The sequence below is a fragment of the Protopterus annectens genome, chromosome 8.part0 (assembly GCF_019279795.1).
Source record: "Protopterus annectens isolate FY-2018-M chromosome 8.part0, PAN1.0, whole genome shotgun sequence".
Classification (NCBI taxonomy): Eukaryota; Metazoa; Chordata; order Ceratodontiformes; family Protopteridae; genus Protopterus; species Protopterus annectens.
The window spans coordinates 618,375,503-618,396,140 of NC_056741.1; the positions used below are offsets into that span (position 1 = coordinate 618,375,503).

The 20,638-nt window shown below is 39.6% G+C and overlaps 1 protein-coding gene and 1 long non-coding RNA gene across 2 annotated transcripts in view; one reads left to right on the forward strand and one right to left on the reverse strand.

The window, feature by feature from the left end:
- SRPK3 (SRSF protein kinase 3) overlaps positions 1 to 20,638 on the reverse strand; it is a 2,415,720-nt gene that overhangs the window by 541,928 nt on the left and 1,853,154 nt on the right. The window lies entirely within an intron of this gene.
- Positions 1 to 20,638, forward strand: part of LOC122808952 — a 185,971-nt gene that overhangs the window by 129,511 nt on the left and 35,822 nt on the right. Inside the window, exon 2 of the long non-coding RNA XR_006365845.1 lies at positions 5,374 to 5,388. This is a non-coding gene — a long non-coding RNA (uncharacterized LOC122808952). The remainder of the gene's footprint in view (positions 1 to 5,373; positions 5,389 to 20,638) is intronic.

The following is a 20,638-nucleotide window of genomic DNA, read 5'->3' on the forward strand; positions in this document are numbered from 1 at the left end:
CACCATCACACCACCCAACATTTGCTGTCTACCTGAGGAAGAATTCTTTGGAGTCTTATTTGGGGTATAAAAATACCTATGTAAACACTTCCAAGCAAAGAAATCTTCTATATGTGAGAGACATACATACATCTCTCTTCCCAGTCCTTTGTAACCTTATCTGATTGATTCTTATAGTTAATGTGCAATATTTTATATGCTGTACTAATTATTCCTTTAACATCCACTTCTGTTCTAGATTCTACTAAAAACTCTAGTAGTGCTTATCTTTCAATTCAGAACCCCCTACTTCTTTCTCCTGCCTTCCCTATCAAGAATTGATATTAGAGTATTGGCAGTCTCTAGCCTGCAGTGAAATTCTTGACCTCTTTCCGTTCTGTTACCTTCCCCTAATTATTTATTCCCCGTAACTTGTTTTCTGCAAGTTTTCTCCAATAAATCCAGACCCTATTGTCTGTATCCCCAATTGTAGTCAATCCCTTTCAGCAGAATCTCCTTTTTCCATTCCTGTGTTGGTTTAATTCGTAGAATACCTTCTGCTACTTTGTAATATAATGTTCTGTGCGGTTATTATTCCCCTTAAGGATCTGCATCCAAAATCCCAGTTTCTCCTTGTTTCTTGACCCCTCCCCCTTTTCATCATCCTCCCTTTCCATTTTGAGTTGTAGGTTTCTTCTTGTGCTATGTATAGGAACTGTGACGCCTGTGCACTGGCCCAGTAATCAAGGAGCCTCAATCCTCTCCACTAGCACCAGTGAGGGGTGTCCACATTGTGAGGATAACAAGTACACTCGGTCTCACACACTCGGTCTCACACACACACTAAATATAATTTCCCTTGAGAGCACACAGAGATTAGTCAGTTTGGGGCTAGTTTCTCACTTTCTCTTCAGATCCCCAGTAAGACTCCCCACTGCCACAGCTATAGGGTACAGATCTCAGCTGAGTGGTCAAGCCAAAACCTCCAGCACCTTCTCTGTCCAACCAGTGCTTCGTGTCCCTGCCCAAGTAGCTGACACACACAGTTTGAGATATGAATTATATACAAACACACAGACACACACACACACACACACACACACCCCCTAAGGGGGAAGGCTGGCACAGATTCTCCAGCTATGCCCCCTTCTGCCCAGACTATTAAGGTAGTACCGACTGCCACCAACCACCCTTATTAGCTACTATAAAGGCCCTTACCAAAGGGTGTCCAATTCTACTGTGCAATATTATCATCATCCAACTGGTAAGTGCGACTAAGACTTGAAGGCTATTTAGAAGTGACCGATACAGTGTTACCAAATACATGCAAGTACTCTTAAGAGCTTAAATATCTCTACACACAAGCCAGCCACAATTAAAAGGTTTAAAATGTTTAATAATAATAAAAGCACAAGACACTACTCATCAATTCAACACAGTGATAATAGAGAATTCTGAGATCACAGGAAAATTTAAAACAACATTGTAGGATAGTCTCACATAAATATAGAAAACAGCTAGACTAATCTGGCTATATTTCTGTCGGTCCTTAAGAGAAACTATGTTCTAAATTCTACTTGCAAGGCAAAGTGCTAATGAGTTGTTGTCAGCTTCAGAAGACAAATACAAAATGGTATTCTTTCTTTCTGAGATAGCCCTTAAATTGATAATACACATAACTGCTGAGTCATTTAAGATTACATCATTCTTGACACCTCTGCTGAAGTTTCCCAGGTTCACAGAACTCAAAATGTTAACATTACTTTTTGATCTGTACCTACCAGGAAGCCACATCAATAAAAGGCACTTTACATGTGAAACCTAGTAATTATCTATGTCTTAGAACAATAGAAAGAATTTCTTAGCCCAGACATCCTGTCTCTGAGCTTGGGATCATACACGGTTGTAAAATTCTTTAATTATCAGCTTTCTTCCAGCAGGGTGCATTGTGGTTACATTTTTGAAGCTTAGCACATAGCACATTTTTCTTACATTTGTAAAACCAGCCTGTGGATCATATTAATATTTACAATGGCACAGAATTATTTAAAAAATTCTGTCTGGCTGGGCTGGCAGCCCCTCAGGTTGTTCACAGGAACCTTGACTGTGTAGCTCTGAAGTACCCCCTTCAAATTGTGTAATCCCAAACTTCTTTTTTGTATTGTAAGAATCATCTTCTCCCACTTGCCTTTAGCCATTTTCCACTCCCAGATAAAAACCTTCGGCTCTTTATCCACAGCTGCTCCTTTGGTTGATAAAAATGTGCCTGACCTGTGTATAAAATTTAAGGGGCTAAAATATTTTAATTTTGTCTTGCTATTCATATTACAAAGTTTCCACTTTCTTAGTTTTTGTATTATCTTTTGTTTAGTCTCTTTCCACATATCCTTAGCTGCTGCAGCAGAATCCTTTTTAATCCATACTGCTAAGTTCTTTATTTTATCGTGTCTCCGTAATTATGGATATGCCTGAACCAATTTGTGTGTGGGTATATCATTTACAGATATTGCCTTTGTTTTAACTTCATTAATTTTCAAATCCTGAAAAGATTTGAAACTGCCTCAAAATGTTCCACAACACTGAAATGTTCTTTTCTAGTTTTATCAGGTGTAAAATATTTGCAAATAGAGCCAGCTTTTGACTATCATACCAATTATATCCTTGAATTTGAGTCCCTTGTTTTATTTGCCAGTGGTTCTAAATATAATGTGTATAACAAAGGGAAGAGCGGACACTCCTGCCTGGTTCCTCTGTTCAAACAGAAAGTATTAGAGAGGAGCCTACCCTACTTTAATTTTTACTTCCAGTCCCTTGTAAATTCTCCTCATCAACTTTGTAATTTATTAGGGAATGCAAATGCTTCCATTATCCTGCTCATAAACTCCCAGCTTACTCTGTCAAATGCTTTCTCTGCATCAAGGCCCACCAACAGTGATATTTTCATACATTTTGCTTCCCTCTGGATCATCAGTGTTCTGTTCATATTGTCATATGTTTGCCTCCCCCACTGCAAAACAACATTGGTCCATACATTATCAATTTTGGCATCAACTTTGCTATTTTTTTAGCCATTGTAGGCATAAACACTTTCTAGTCATAGTTTGGGATTGAAATGGGCCTGTATGAAGCTGAATCTGATGGATTTGTACTCTTTCTACATATTACAGCCACCACCACTTTCTTCTAGAATGTTAGTGCTCCTCCTCCTCTTAAAATACTGTTAAACAAAACCAGGCAGATCTTTCAGTTTTTTCCCCTCCTAGCTTCCAAACTTCCACAGGAATGCCATCTATTCCTAGGAACTTTCCTGTAGGCTGGTTATACATCAGCATTTTTATATCATCTCCTTCAAACCTAACTGCTATAAATTGAGTCTCATCTACTTCTAACCTTGGCATATTTAATTTTTCCATAAACATTTCCATGTGTACCTTTTCTTTATTTCCATATGTTTCTGCTTTATACAGACTTTCATAAAATTTCTGAAAAATGTCTAGTATCTTTACAAGATCTCGTTATCTTCATTGTTACAGGCTCTCTAAGCTTGATGACAACCCTAACCTTTTCTACTTTTTGTTGTCCGAGTTGTTTTTTTGTGCTGTGAAGTTATTAAAAAGTAGTTGCTTAATCGTAGTTTTTCCTAAAGTCATGCGTATCCCTTATTTTTTGTTTAGCATTCTGCAATTGCTCCTTTTCTTGTACTGTGAGATTCCCCATATTCTGCAATACTTTTTGTCAGTGCCTCTAAATAATTCTTGTTACTTCTTAACCATATCTCTGTTTTTATTTCCACCGTATTTTTAAACTCCCTTTTTAATTTTATTCTACTCGCTAGCTATATTTTCATAAGGAATTTCTGTCTTCTCTTATAACGCCTGAATAATTTCCACTCCCCCATTCCTTAAATTTCCTCTCCTTTCAACAGATAGGTGGAAAATTACTAGTGTCTCATTTTTATTTCATCACTCTGTGTTTTTTGTTTTAGTTATAATAGGCACGTGATCTGAAATAGTTATTGGAACATGTGAATTTTAATTGAATCTTGGGGAATAGTATGTACATTCACTGTGAACTCCTACTACTGAATTCATATCTTCCATGCCAAATATTTTCATAAAATCTACCCTCCTTTGTTATATTTTCCCATCTGGACCCCCCCCCCCCCCAAGAAATCTTTCACTGCTGCAAATGAAATTCATTCAGATATCTACTGTTGTGGTAAGTTTATTTACACAACTCTACTTTCTCTGTTTGTCCACTGGTGGGTTGCCTAAAAAACATGTTTCACTATGTTATGCCTGACTTAAGGGATAATAAATAGCACATGCTGGAGCAGAAAATGGTACATCAACAGGCAAATCTTTGATATGTTTCTGAAAGGTGGTAAAACATCAGACAAGTGTGATCATCCTTGCTTTACATTATGTCATTTAGTAATGAGTGTTAGTGGAGGATTTTTTTCTGATTTATATGGAATTGACATTAATGAACAGAGCAGTAGCACTTGGGACCAGTGTTTAACAAACCTTTATTACTAAGTAACCATTTGGCATGCAAAACTTGCAGACCATAATTTAGAAGTTATTACTTTTCAGCTGTACTTGACTAAGTCATATATAAGCAGTACTGTTAGGATTTGTTTTTCACTGATGTGCTTTAACCTTCGTGCTGACACCAGAGCATTTGAGTGATCAATTTTGTTTGCACTACTTGTGAAATGGATTAGTAAGGTAACTGCATTTTCAATCTGTTGAGCCCATTTCTTGTTGACAGTGCACTAGGTATTATAGGGGTATCTTGTGACTAGTCGTAACTACTCAACTTGTGAGACCAGCAATAAGTTTTCAGGACTTGTAAGTTAAATTTAGGTAAACATTCATTACTCTTTGATTGAGAGTCGGTCATCATGCAAGTAACTGAACATGTTATGCTGATGAATACATTATCTGAAAAGTAAGGAGATGCATCTGACTCTTGAACCATTAACAAATAACGGTGAATGCAAGTTTTCAGAGGTCTAAGTAATCCTGTTATGTGTCTGGCTAATGGTAACAGCAAGGTTTATGAAGTCCTCGTTGACTGAATAATAGCACTCTGAGAGAGTCCACAAGTAGAAATCTGGTGAGTATAGTTAGATATCATTGGTAAATAATTACGTATTCAAAGTATAAGCATGATTTCTGTTCTGGGAAGGACTGTGACTTGACTTTATTAATGGCTAAAATCATGTGGTGTATTAATTTGTTCTAACACAAGATTAGTTTAAATATTACTTTGCACACGCTGGGTAAAGGTAATTGGGGACTGGGGCATGCATAATGATTGCATTATAGCATGGCAAGCTCAAAAATTAATTTGTTTTGTTTTGTTTTGCCTCCGCTTCTGTGCATCCAGATGCAGCATGGTATAGTAAGTATCAATTTCATCCAGTTATTTTTTTTTATTACTGTTAACAACCTGAAGGACTGTAAAATGCATGTCTCTTTTGCTGAATCATATTAACTATTTTTTGCTTTATTACATTTAAAAACAAAAAAATAGAGTGGAACTTCTTACGTGATTAAACTGAACTGGTTCTCCAGAAAACTGAAATGTGAGAGTCCTGTAATGTACAATGCTCCTTGGAAGAGAGACTTTGCTGCATAACTAAGAGCTGTCAGATATTTTCACAATTTGATTATTCTTTGGATTTGTGTAGCTGCATTTTCCTTTAAAGCAGAGATGTAAAGTATTTTCAGGGATGAATTATTTTTCGTAAAAATTGCAGTTATTTATTGTAGTGATTTGCAGCTGTACATTTCTTGTGTGTTCTTAATGGAGTAAACCAATAAAAATAAAGGATAGGCAACAGTTGTCAAACTACCTTGGCATTTCCTGTAGCATTAGTAACTCAGGTTCCAGTAATGGTCTTGCTGTAAAAAAGAATTATTAACTTAATGTCCTCTTTTTTTAGAGGGATAGTGTTGGATCCTGGATCACTGCTGCAGTATAGCATTTATTGAAGACCAGGAGAGCTGCAGTATGGTACATCTGAATAGACTGGAGGCAGTGTGGGGTCTGTGTATGGTTTGCAGGGCTCATGCCAAAGTGTAAGTTGGCATGCTGTTGTAACTATTGCAGCATTGCACATTTGCTGCCATAAAGAGTAGGATGCAAATATTAAAGTCTTGTTATCCTGCAGTGTGATGGTATGAGGACCTCCACCCCAGCCAGGAAATATTACCTGGGAAGGAAACACGGTGGTAGTAGTGTACTTGGCTATTGGACATCAGCATGTAGGGGAATAAAAAAAAAATAAAAAGGGCTTTTAAATATGTTATGGAAAATGATGCCTTATTCTCAGCAAAAATACTTTCCAGTTATCATGTAAAGTGATGCATTGTACAGATGCAGTACTTTAGAGATACATTTCTTAAAGATAAATTGTACTGCTTGACAGGCAATTCATTGGTCAGCCATTCCAGTTGATGATCTAAGGAAGGTCAGTTATACTTGATCTAGAAATTGTCTTTTAGGGTTAAGAGGTGTCATTTTTTTATTTCACACTCAGATCTAATTAAGTAACAGTGAGTAGATACATGCCTAATAGCTACCATATTTCTTTAGCTGTGGCAGAGAGAGAGAGAAAAGATGAGGGCTATGTCCGTTATAACTGTCTTGTTACTGGAATTTTACATAGATTGAAGGATAGAGTGATCCCATAGGTTAGTTATTTTAAATGTCAGTAGCCATAGGGCTTGCGATAACAGATTTCTCTTTCTTTGGCAATGAGTTTTGAATTCATAAGCAGTTTAACCATTGTTTCAACCACAGTCATGCCGATTTGACTCCTGTACAGTTGCTTTATTATCCTTTTTGAAAGTGCAAGTTTGTTCAGGTTCATCTTTACATATTCCAGTTCTAAGATAAGACCGTTGTAAGATAAGATGAAAATACATAATAGTTTGGTCTAGTTAAGGAAAGTATAAAGTGCCATTTGGAAGACCTTAAGAAATAACATCCATGTAACTGGTTTACATCATTATGACCAAATGAAAACGTACTCCTCAAAGTTAATCGAAATTCTGAGGTCAGGTTAGCATAAAAGTTTCCATTTTACAGCTTGTTATATTATTTGTATTTGGTTAATTGTCTTTAGAGTAAATGGAGTTAAGTGCGATGATGTGTGCCTTCAACTAATTTTGGTTTACTTGGCAAAAACGTGTTTGTGCTGCTGACAGCCTAAAATAATTTCATGAGGAAATGGAGGCAGCTACTGCTGCCTACTTTTATTTGTGTGAGTTTTCATAATATTTATAACATATTTGTGAATTATTTTTTGCCCTTTGAATGAGATATTAGGATCCCATCTGCTTGAGTTGGTAGCAGCTCAGATGGATGTAAAAGATCCACTGTCATTTATTGAAACGAGTAGGGGAAGTTCCCATGTGTCCTGGCCATATTTTCCCTAATAGTAAAAATGCCACATTGAGTTTCCCATGAAAAGATGCTACTAGCCTAATGTGACTAACCTGGTCAACAAAAGATAAAGAAAATAAACGTATAAACAGTGTACTTTATTGTAACAGTGCTACAAGCACTGTTTCTCAGCCATTGAAGGGTCTAGCCTAGAATTTGGTTAAGCAAAAACTGTGAAGCTTAAGTAGAATATTTAGTTTGTTTCTGTCCTGTATGGATACAACAAGAAGACAAAATGTGTAATGTCAACTTCCTGAGTTTGTCAAAGTGACATTTTGTAGCATGGGTTTTTCAGTTTTTTTTAGAAAGCTCCAGATTTCATTTGTTTGCATACATTTGTATTTCAATCGGGCACACTCTACTCTTGAGTGAATCATTTATTTCCGTTATTGGGTTAAATACTCTGCTAATCTTTCTAACTCATGTTAATATTTTGTTTGTGTATTGCATCATTTGGAGACTTTGACCTTGGAAGTCTCCTCTTTTTTAATCCCAGCATTGATTTATTACCGATTCAGCCCTTTCAATTTCTATTTGTATGTCAGGTTTTCCATCTGTTTAAAACTTCAGGACATGTAATCCCTTTTCACCCTTTTATTAAATTTGTCTTGCTTTTCAGTTGATGATAAAGCTGATAAATACTCATTTTTATTTCTCACTAGACTTGTCTGTGAAATCAGTGATTCTTCCATATCCCTATGAGAAGATCCTTTTATAATTTCATACTACTTTATCAGCCTATTTCTTTTTTTATTTAACTCCTTTATTGTCGTGTCTGTTGACATAAGCAAATCTACATTTTTATAAAAGTAATCAAACTGTATTAACAAATTCACGTTTACAAACATATTTTGCATATATTACTATATATCATATAACTTAAACAACATTACATAAATTATTGAATTCTTGCCTTTTTATCAGCCTGTTATTTCAACCTTTTTCCTGTTTAACTGTCTACAAATCCATTGTGCAATCCACTGCATCTGTTTATCCATTAATTGTATATGTATGCAGGTTGGCAAGAATATCTGAAAGCTAGCTTGATTTGCAAAGATTTGCCCTTTTAGCATCCACAGTACAGATGGTTCATTAGGTAGGATTGAGATGGGTTACTGTCAGAGGTGGTAGAGATAGGGTATGGTACAGAACAACGGAGCATGGTCTGTGTGCTTTGGTGGTCACATCTAGTGCAGCACTGCTGAGGTCAAGTTCTTTTGTAGAATCATATGACTTTCATTTTCATATATTTTGGGCATTACTGGATTACTAGGAATAGTATACAAGGACTGCATTATGTGCAAGATAAGACTGCAGAGTGAATGGTTACTGTGTACTAACATGCTTTTTAGTTTGCTGGAGGGAAACGTGACATTTTAGATTGCTTTTGAGGAAATGGTGCTGTCCTACAGGTTGGTTGGTGGGGTTGAGGGCCCCCCACACACACTTGGTGGATTGTAGAGATTGATCACTGTCATGTAACTTGGGAGGCACCTGATTGCTTTCAGCTGTGGAGGAAGGGAGAGGGAGAGAGAGATTATTGCAAAGGATTGTTGTACTGGATGAGTGGATAGAGGCTGAATCATGCTTAGCTAGCTGGAGAAGAGGATGACCCAATTATGACTGTTACATTTTTGGGGAATATTTACAAGCTTATCACGTCTGGGCTACAGTAACTTCCATTGCCAGCATGTCTGTATAAAAATTGAAAAGGATTTCCTCTCACTGCTAGAGTTAGTGGAAACTGGGGGCTGTGTTCACTTCCGAAATGAATGTGAGAATTACGGACCCCTGCCTGCTTTCATAATGGGTATGAGAGTTGAGGACCTTCTGTCTTTGGCAGGTTGAGCGGCAAATATACTCCTCAAGAGTGTCCATTCTAGTGGATTTTTACTCTTTCCACAGTGTTATAACAGGATGGAAACTCTTAGAGCTTTATCCTTTAAGAATTGTAAACTGCTGATTCCATATATATTTTGCTAACTGTATCGACAGTAAGTGGATGAAGTCACCCTGTACTGAGAAAAAAATCCATTCGTAGTGATGTTGAGTACTGTACAGCTCCTGAATTGTGATTGTCTGCTTACTGTAATCTACACAAGACAATACAGTTGCAGCATTGATTATAAACCTCACCCTCTTACAGGCTTCCTGAAGGGCTGTTATTGAAAATGTTATTTTATAGTATAGTAGTTTATATTCAGTTAGCCCCACCAAGAAGAGTATTTTTTTAAATGTTTTGTAATATTTAATAATTCAAAATTGATCATATACATTTGTTTGTAGCTTTTATTCATGAAAAGCTAATGGACTTGTTTTCTTGTCGCTCTATTTTTTTTTCCTGATTTTGAAGAAACTGAAAAACATTAATCATGTTGCTCCCTGTCTAATATTGTACAGTTGTTTATGCATAGTGCTTGATAAGTGCCTTTTTAATGTTACTGCTGCTGTGGGAGAACCTGTACCTTCTTTGGCTGTACACATTGGTGTGTAGTCTTTTTCTGGCAGTTAGTGCGCCTTCATTGACTGTGAAAATTGGTGTGTAGCCTATATTTTGTGGCAGTTAGTGCAAAGGCTTAAGACTATGAACTGTTAATAACCTGCTTTGTCTACTGTTTGACTTTGTGAAAGTAAATTGAACAGTGCTCTAGGACATTTGGGAAGTTGGGCAGGCTTCTCATTGGTATGTTGGCCTACATATCCAAATAACTAGTTATGAACCTTATGAAATAGTTCAGATGGCTGAATAAAATAATTTTACACGTTAAACTAAGTTGTTGAAATTCGGTGTTTGCAAGCTAGAAATTAGGAGTGTTTTGTTGAACAGCTTGAGGTTATTCCCATCTTTCATAGTGTTTATAACATTATACTATGTCAGAGGAATGTGAAAAGTGGTTCAAGTCTCACTTCCCAGTTTTAACAAAATTGGTGTTGAGGTGGTGAAAGATGATAAATGGTTAGTTAAGTATTTTCAACCCTGCTGTTAAAGTCAAAATATACCATCTTTGCTAAGAAATAAGTAGAAACATGGCTTGTTGAAATTTACAGTATTTTTATGCACAGGGTCTGCTATGTGGGAAATGAAAAGTAAGCCATTTCTGTTCTTCAAAAGGTAGATGTTGCTGATTCACATTCTAAAACTATGAAAATTTGTTAGCATATTTTATAGACATTGACAACATCTGTACATTTACAAAGCTGCTTTTTCTGTGAAAGTAAAAGGGTTTTCATTATAGTTAAGAGGACAAAATTATCTAGAGACATTTCTGAATAAAATTAAAAATCTTCAAGGTGTTTTATTTGGTCTGGAGGCAGCTACCTTGGTTTGTGAGTAAGAAAATAAAGGGAAGGCCAAGGAATTTGAAGCATTTGTGTGTGTCAAGTCAGATTCTCATTGGAGAGCTCTTCTTCCATTTTTTTCTGGTACATAGCAAATGTTTCTATTATCTGGGCCAAGTATACTTCTAATAAGTTCCTTTAAAAGATCTGATATTGTCAATTTTCATTCTCTTCTCAACCTGTGTGTTTGGTTCCAGTCCTTGGAACTGACTTGGGCACTACTATAGCTTGCGGTAACCAAAAAAACTATCTAGCTTATCCCTTGCCCACAATGCACTTATTCCAGTTACCTCAGATCTCATTTGCCGCTTTGTGAGATATACGTGGTTTCCAGTGCTCTCGAGCTAGATGAGTGTTACATTTTTGGATATTTGCTTTACAACTCTTAAGAAAACCTCTTGAAGTCTTTTTTTCTTTGTCCCTTTCTTATCCCTTTTCTAGCAACTTCATTTTGTACTAAGACTGTATCCCTATTTTTTGTTTAAAGCTTCTCTTTACAGCCTTTTGTACATTATATACACTTTGAATATATTGCTACCTCTCTCTTTCTTTACATTAAGGTTTAGCTTGAATTGTCATTAACTCTCTTCCTTTTCATCTATAAAAAAGGCTTTAATTTCCTATGCCTTTATATCTGTCTGGCGCATGCGTTTGTGTGCAATAATGGCAGAGAGAGAGGCCCATCTGAGTTGAAACCCTGTAAGAAGTGTGGTCATAAAATTCCTTACTCTGACTGTACTGTTTGGCACCACTCTATCTTCAGGAGGACTGTTCAATCTGCCATTCCTTTAGTCATAGAACTCTTGGTGAGAGAAAAAACAAATTGATATTAAAAGATTTAATTCCGTCCTCATCTGATGAAGTTATATCTGGAACTTTGGAAAACCTAAAAGGCAAATCTGACCTTTCTAGCCTTTCTTCTTCTTCCTCCTCCAGATTTTCAGAGATGGCCAAGAAGATAAATGCTTCCATTCCAAATTTTCCTTCAGTTCAGACAGCTAAAAAAACCTCAGTCTTCGGTTCCATCCCTTTCATCAGAACCGACTTCAAAAAAGTCAAAACCCTCTGCTCTGACTGATCTATCGGACCTGAGAACAGGATCTACTCCTTAATCAGAACTGACTCTTTCAGTTCTGAAGACAAAAGAAAATAGACATTTTTCAATGCTGAGATCCTCAGATTTGACACCACAAGTACGGGATTCTGTGAAAATTATTCTTTCGAGAATTACTTATTCACCCTCCATTGATCCCTTTCCAGTCAGACTTCCATCACTGTTCTTGAAGAGACCTAAATCACCATTTGTGATGTCAAGACTGTTCCTATAAGAGTCTAACTGAAGGTGACATGGAGAGAGTGGTGAGAAAAATCCTTTGGGCTCAAGGTTTGACGGGATCCACCTTGGTTCCTACCCCAACAGGTCAAGGAATTTATCTACTCCTTTACTTCCTCCTGTAACTTCACTGAAGGTTTAGAGACTACAGTTCCAAGCTACCCAGTGCAATCTGCATCGGAACCAAAGATATCTTTATCTTTGGAACCAATTATCAATGTGAGCTTTTCAGTTCAGTCAGAACTGGAGACTTCTGTAGGCCGTATCTGTCCTGTCAGTTCCGAGGGACTACAGTTGACGCCTGTCTTTTCATAGCCTTCTCTGCACCTCAGAGCTTCGGTATGGATCAGCTCAGCTCTGGCTTCTGCTTCAAGAGGGATCTCTTCGGAACGGGAGGTGACTTTGGTTCCCAGACCCACCATTTCAGTTCTGAGGTCCCTCCCTTCTCTGGGTGGATCAGCTTTCAAGGCTATGGAGAGAGTATGACTGTAGCAGTCTTATTAGTCAGACCCTTTCTTCTCAGAACACACATCCCTGTCACTCCTATGTTCAGTGTCTCAACCATTGCCTCTACAAGGACAGTGAGTACCATGACCACAGGAATCCCCAAAGGGAATACCCTCTTCTGATACTTCTCCAGATCATCCTACTGAGGAGGTCCCTAAGAAGAAGTGTAAGAGGAAGTATTTGGATTCTCCAGAGGAATTTATTACAGAAGACATGGACTTCGATGAGGGCGAAGGAGCCCCAAGATCACCTCCTGATGATGTTTCCTTAGGAGACATCCTAGAAATGTTAAAACAGAGAGGTGACTGGAATTCCAGCAATCCTTCATCTGAGGAGTCTGTGTACCTGCAGGCTTTTGGTACCCACCCATCTACTTCCTGGGTAACTCCGCCAGCTGATGAGCTCATTGAGTTGCTCTCTCGGTGGGCATGGAATAACCCCGACACCATTGTACCCATTCCCTGCCTGGAGACCTGACAAAATTATCAGTACCACAGAGAATAAAGAATTTTGGTCAAAAGGTTTGCCTGTTGATGTCATGGTCATAGCGGCAGTAACAAAAAAAAAAAAGAACCAGCAGAGGAAAATTCCTCTATCTGTGCATCAAACAAGGAGTCTCAGGTGATGGAAAGACTTGGGAAACGGGTTTATGGTTCAACGACCTTTGCATTACGGTCCTTGAATTTCTTGGCACACTTCACCAGACTGCACAGGGATCTGATTAAGAGCTTTCAGACACCCTTCCAGAATCCAACTCTGAAGAAGTTCAGGAATCTGTTGCCTCTCATTTGGCTACCCTATAGTCCGTATTCAACTCCTCCACGAGGCTCCATTCCTCATGCAGCTGAAGGGATGACAAGAGCAGTGGGTTCCGGCATCGCCATCAGGAGACATGCGTGGATGCACTTATGTGATTTTGTAGATGCCTTCAAGTCTTTGTTCGTCATTGCTTCCTTTGGTGGCACATCCTTCTTTGGCCCTAAAGTTAAAGAAACTTTGTCCAGGTTGAGGAAGATGAAAGACCCTTTCCTCCATGGACGTACGTTTTTCACTCCTCAATGATCCTTTTCAAGGAATCAGCGAAATAGTAGGAAGGTGTGTTTTGAAAAAGTCTGTTCAACAAAGTTTTGGATAGTCAAGGTTCAGTCCGTTCTTTCTTTTTAGGAACAGCATGACTGAATGTGCTCAATAGACCTTCAGGAAGGATACTATCATATAAAGATGAGCAGGCAATCCAGAAGATTTCTACTTTTCCGCCTGGAAGCCAATCACTATCATTTCAGTGTTCACCCCTTTGGTCTCACCTCAGCCCCCAGAGTGTTCATCATGTGCATGGCAGTAGTTGCAGTTCACTTGAGACTGCTGGGATTCCAGGTGTTTCCATACTTAGACAAATGGTTCATTACCAGTCTAACCAGGTATCGGTTGTTTCAGGCAAGAGAGCAGGTTCTCCAGATATATTCCTCTCTGGGGTTAACCATAAAGTACGAAAAATCATATCTTGAACCAACTCAGACCATACAATTCATAGGGGCCATACTGAACATAGACAATAGCCTCTCTTCCCCCACTGAGACTACAGAAAGTCAGATCACTAATCAAGAAAGTAACCAACAACAAGAAAGTATCTGCATGCCTAATTCTCCAGGCAGTGGGGTCCATGGCGGCAGGTATAACTGGTAGTCCCCTTAGCCAGGTTTCACATGAGAATTTTGCAATGGCTGTTTGCAACACAATGGTCAATACTATACCAATCAATGTCAACTTTGATTTCATTTACCAATATTTGCAAGAGAGATCTCAAATGGTGGATTCAATCGGATCAAATTCTGGAAGGCTGTCCTTTTACCCTCTCTCAACCCAAGGCCATGGTGACCATGGATGCTTCCCAGTTACAGTAGGGGGCATTTTCTGGGGAACACTGTCCAACGCACTTGGTCTCCCATAGAGGGCAACTTGTATATCAGTGTCTTAGAGATGAGAGCAGTGCTGTTAGTGTTAAATAAAAACAATGATAACAACACAGGAGGCTCAGATGCAAAAGTTTACTAGTGTACACCAGGAGGCAAAAAACCATACAAGTACAGAGTTTTGTCTGACATGATGCAGGAAGTACACAATTTTATATAGGTTTAACACTCAAGCTGTGCCCACCTTACTGACGTGGTTAGTCACAGGGCACCTACATCACTATGGTCTACAATATTCTATTCATAAGAAAAAGCTGATGTTATACATTTTAAAAGTTTTCCCATGGGAATAATACAGCCTTGCAAAGCACCTGGTCAGTTATAATGTCTTTCTGTAAATGTTACTCCTTCAAGGTTTCAGGCCTGCTCGAATACAATAGTTAGTTCAGTCTTGTAATACACTTCTTTGTTCTTCTTGCAACATTACTTCAGCAGCTGTGTCTTATCTTGGTAACGTTCACAAGGCCAATTATCCCAGAGGAAGGAAGAAGATTTTCAATGCTTTATACATTTAATTTCCTGACCCAGCAGATAATCATTAGTGAAAAACATAAGCTTGCTAAGCTGGCTACTGCCGGGGTCAGAGTTCAAATACACTGCAGCTCCAAAGCTTCAAGCAATTACATGTAAAATCATTCTTATTGCCATATTGTAAATAGAATAAAATGCATTATATACTTTTTGCTTTTTAACTAACACTTTATATGTGTTCAAATACATATTTTTCTAACATTTTCCTCCCTTTTAATACTTTTTATTCTATCTTGAAATATAAACAATGTTATATCGTCCCCTAGCCTTCTCCCTCAAGGACTTTCAACTAGGCAAGTCATTTAGTTTATACTTCGGAAAGAGTTTCATCTGGAATTAATAGTTCCAAATTCAATGTCTTGGTACAAAGTTTCAGTTGCAGATATATCAATAAAATCTTTGACTAATCTTTTCATGCAGGGGATCCCACAACAGACACATGCTCCCAATAGGAGCAGACCAACACAAATAGCAATCATAATATTCATTAGGATAGAACCCCACCCACCAAACAGACTCTGGAAAAAGTTTGTCAGTGGGTTTTGGCCTGGTTCAGTCATGGCCGATACCTGCTGTATTACCTCTAGGTGATCATTAATCTCATGTCGATTGTCTGGTATGAACGCCCAGCATTCTTCTTTGATAAGCGCGCACGTGCCACCTCTCGCTGCTAGGGTGAAGTCAAGAGCCATTCGATTTTGTAGCACAACAGTTCTCATTGCATTCAGTTCATCAGTCACTAGTTCGAGAGCAGAAAAAGTTGCGTTACTCATTACTTCGAGAAGTTTTGACAGCTTTCTCAACTCCCAGTTCGATTTGACTGCTCCATATGTTGGAAGTATTCCAGCCCAGGATATAACACTGTCACTCAAGTCCATATGAGTCGATTTCTCTTTATCTTTTACGGAATGATGGTCCTTCCAACCAGCTTCAATTTTTCCCACTGGATTTACAGGTTTTCCGATTGGATCTTCAGGTTTTCGGGCTACATCTCTTACATTTCGTATCTTACCTAGAGGTAATTCTGCAGTATGCCTTATGGCTGGAACCAGATAACCCAAAAAACAACTGCCGGACCAATTCTCAGGTAGCCATTTGTATGCCTTTTTCCCACAAACAAAATAACAGTTTTCTACTTTAGTACTGATGCGGGTTAATTCTGAATGAAACATTTTCTTATCTATAACAGACAATTGTTTATGTAAAACAGGATTTCTCTGCACATCACTTAATGTTGTTTTCATTGAGCTCAAATATGAATCATAATTTGTGTTACAAACAGTGCCTTTATCTTTAGCTTTAATATAGCATTTATAAGATATAGTTATGTTACAGTTACTCCAACCCACTTGGAGTGTATCATTCTTGAAAAAACATACAATTCCTTTCTGTGTAATAGGCAAATACAATGCAATTTTGTCCTGTGATCTTACAGAACCTGTATCAAAAAGTAAATTTTCCCAAGTCTCATTTATCCCCAAGGGGACAGCGGACATCAACAGTCCTCCATATGCTGTTGGTATAGCAGTACAAACCCAGCAATTCAAAATGTTCATAGTCTCTACATATACACGCTTCATAGCTAGGTATGTGTTAAAGTTTGGATGCCAGTCTATAGACAGTTCATCACGTCTCTCCACTTTCACTTGTGTGGTTACATGTAGGAAAAACCACAACAAAAGGAAGGTCATCACAATCATAGTCAATAAATGCATAGTCAGCAAGATGATTAAACAACATCTTTGGGGTTGATCTGTGTTTTTACTCGTTTTGCTCTTGGCCATCCTGCCTTTGCTGTGTGTCAGTCACAAAATGTTTATCAAGCTGAAAATTCTTTACCGGTTTACAGTGTGTCAGATGGACCCAGGACGACCTCTCAGCAACTTTGACTGCAGTAGGCGTCACCAACAGTACCTGGTATGGTCCTTCCCACTTTGGACTCGCCCAATTCTTCCTCTTCGTGACCTTCAACCACACCCAGGACCCCGGAGTCAGCACTGCTTCCAGCGGTCTGGTCTGTCTTTTATCTGAAAAAGAATTCAACTGCAAAACAGATGTCCTTCATGGATGCATCTGCAGTCATAACAAATGGGTTGTCCTGTCGTCAGGCAGCCCTTCGGTCGGCCGGATTCCAAAGTCTGGGTCCGGCTTCGGCTGATGTCGCACTTCACCCGACGTCATCTCTGCTGGTCTTCGGGTATAAAGGCATCAGCCGACGCCATTTTCTTCAGTCTTTCTTGCCGCGTGGCGCCCGAAGCAGAAGCTGTTCGCAAGTGCCCGTCTGTCAGATCCAGAGATTCCTACTACCGAATACTACTTCGAAGACTTCTAAAGCTAAGTACCCCGTTGGGGACTCTTTCTTGCCTCAGCCGATGTCAGAAAAAGTAAATAATTGTTTAACTTGTGGGAAACAAATACCTCATAAAGATTTCCACTCTTACTGCCTACCTTGTTTAGGCCCAGACCACAACGTAGCTGCCTGTTTAGCCTGTGCTTCCTTCAACCGACGAACGCTTAGGCGTCGGTCGGAGTTTGCTGAACAGTTTTTCAACTCAGATTTTGCGTACATTATGCCGTCGGATCATCCGACTACCCAAATAATTAAAAAACGCAAAGAAAAAGACCGACACTCGCGGTCCGCGGTTTCGGCCGAAACCACGGATAAGCAAACCGCGAGTGTCTCGGTTTCGTCCGAAACCGAGAAAACCGGTCAATCCTCAGCCGAATCCATGACTACTACCGAGGCTCCTGCTACTTTAGTTGAATCGGCCTCTGAAATTTTGCCTACTACTGTGGCTTCTACTGACTTATCTGACACCATCCCTTTGGATGTTTCTACCCCAGCACGTGGTGCTGCTAGGCCTCCTGCAGCCATGTCTATCAAGGCCTTTGCCAGGGCCAAAGCAGCCAAAACTGTTAAAACAGTTCCTGCTAAGGCCCCCTCACGCAGACACACTTCTAGCTCTCAAATGCTTACTCTGGCAGAGGATTTGATTTCCTTAATTAGGGGATCCCAATCACACCCAGACAGGGCCTCTCAGCCTCCAGAAAAGAGACCTAGGACAGAGCCACCCCAACAGGAGTGCTCTGATGATTCTTCGGAGGACTCAGACACTACAGACCAGCCAGAGGCTCCTTTGTCCACTTATGAAGACTCCGATGCTGATGAATCCATTCCATCTGCCTCTCCACCAGAGGAATTCTCTTTTGGGGAAACCTTACATGCCATGAGAGAGCAATTCCAATGGCAAGGTCAAGATTTCTCAGATTCAAGAAAAAGGCTTAGGACCTTTCTGCACTTACCACAACACAGGCCTTTAGCTATACCTCCAGTTTTGCCTGTTGTGGATGACGCATTTAATGATGTTTGCACTGCACCTGATTCTTTACCTCCAGCCCCTGCCAAACCAGACAGATTTTACAGGGTACCTAACACTCATCACCACCTTTTCAAGGCCCCTCTTGCAGATCCTGAGACTATTTCCCAGGGGCCTAAGGCAGTAGCTTTTACCTCTACAAAAAAACCTCTCCCTTCTGAAAGGGAGTCCAGGTCATTAGAGAGATGGGGCAAAAAAGTTTACACCTCTGCCACTCTCTCAGCTAGAGCTTTAAACTGTCAGTTTCACATGATCCAATACCAAGAGTTTATGCTTGATCAGTTGACTAAGAAACTTTCCTCTGAAGAATCCTTAGATAAGAAATATGTTTTAGAAATGGTGAAGAACATACAGCAGGTTAGTAACCATTCTTTGAAATGTGGCTATGATGCACTGGAGGCTTCATTTAGATCAGCCATGACTGGCACAGTGATAAGAAGGCATGCATGGTTGAAGGAGCAGGTCCTGCCGGATCATGTAAAAGCAAAGCTGTTAGATGCTCCTATGGATAAGGACAGTCTATTTGGTACCTCTGCTCAAGAAGTAATGAAGAAAATGGAAGAGAAGGCAAAATCTGTACAAACAGTTAAGGATTTCTTACAGGTTCAGCCCCCTCGGTTTAGCAGAAACTGGCCTGCCAAAAATTGGTCCTTTCCAGACACCTCAAAGACCCAAAGAGGCAGGTATAGACACTCTAGAGGCAGAAACCAATCCAGAGGAAGTGCCTACAGAGGACGACAGTGGCAAGGTAATAACCAGCGAGGCACTGACACAACCACTGCCACTGCAACAGGACAATCTCAGTGACTTGGCTCTGACACCGCCTACCAGAGAGCAAATAGCAGCACCTTTAGGCGGAAAGTTAGCCTTATTTTCACAAAATTGGCACTATATCACAAAAGACAAGTGGATTTTAAAAACCATAGATCAAGGCTACAGGTTCCACTTCCACACCTTACCAGTAAAAAGAGGAATGCCAAACTTACCTCCAACTCAAAAAACAGAAGCTCTAAACCAGGTAGTTCAACTAACCAAGATGAGAGCTGTGGAGAGAGTACCAGTAAATCAACAGGGCAAAGGATTTTACTCCAGACTCTTTCTAGTCCCAAGAAAAGAAAAAACTTGGAGACCCATTCTCGATCTGTCCGTCTTAAACACATACCTCATCGTTCCAAAATTCAAAATGCTGACCTTACAGCAACTTCTTCCCATGCTGGGCAAGGAGTGTTGGCTGGTGACTCTAGATCTCAAGGAGGCATACCTGCACGTCCCCATCCGACCAAATTGCAGAAGATACCTCAGATTCCTTGCAGGATCAGAGCATTATCAATTCTCAGCATTGCCCTTTGGCTTATCTACTGCGCCCAGAGTATTCACAAAATGCCTGGCATCAGTAATCGCTCATTGCAGGCTACAGGGAATCCAAATCTATCCATACCTGGACGACTGCCTGTTACAAGCGGACAACAAAGACAAGCTGACAACAGATTTACAAAGGGTCATTCGCTTGCTACAAGCCCTGGGATACACAGTCAATTTAAAAAAGTCAAGGCTCATACCATCCCAGACAAGAACATTCTTGGGTGCAGAATTGGACACAGTAAAACAAATGGCATTCCTGACTGCAGAAAAACAAGAACAACTCCCTCTTTACTTCTTGGCATTAACAAAGCAGAACAAACTAACAGCAAGAAAAGTACTGCAGGCCTTGGGATTCATGGCATCATGCATAATCCTGATTCCTCATGCCAGACTGCATATGAGAAAACTACAGTGGTACCTAAAAAACTTATGGTCTCAACACAGGCACAGCTTAGAAACCGAAATCCCACTAATCCCATGCCTGAAACAAGAATTCCTATGGTGGGCCCAAGCATGCCAGGCAAACCTAGGCTTGCCCTTCCACAAATGTCAAGCGAACCAGACCATCACAACGGACGCCGCAGACCTAGGCTGGGGGGCACACATGTTGGACAAATGCATACAAGGATTGTGGACTCCAGACCAGATGCACCTGCACATAAACCAAAAAGAAATGCTGGCAGTACAACTAGCAATCCAGAAATTCAAGCCTTTCCTCAAAGAAGGCCATTTATTGATAAGGACAGACAACACCACAGTCATGTGGTACATCAAGCAAGGGG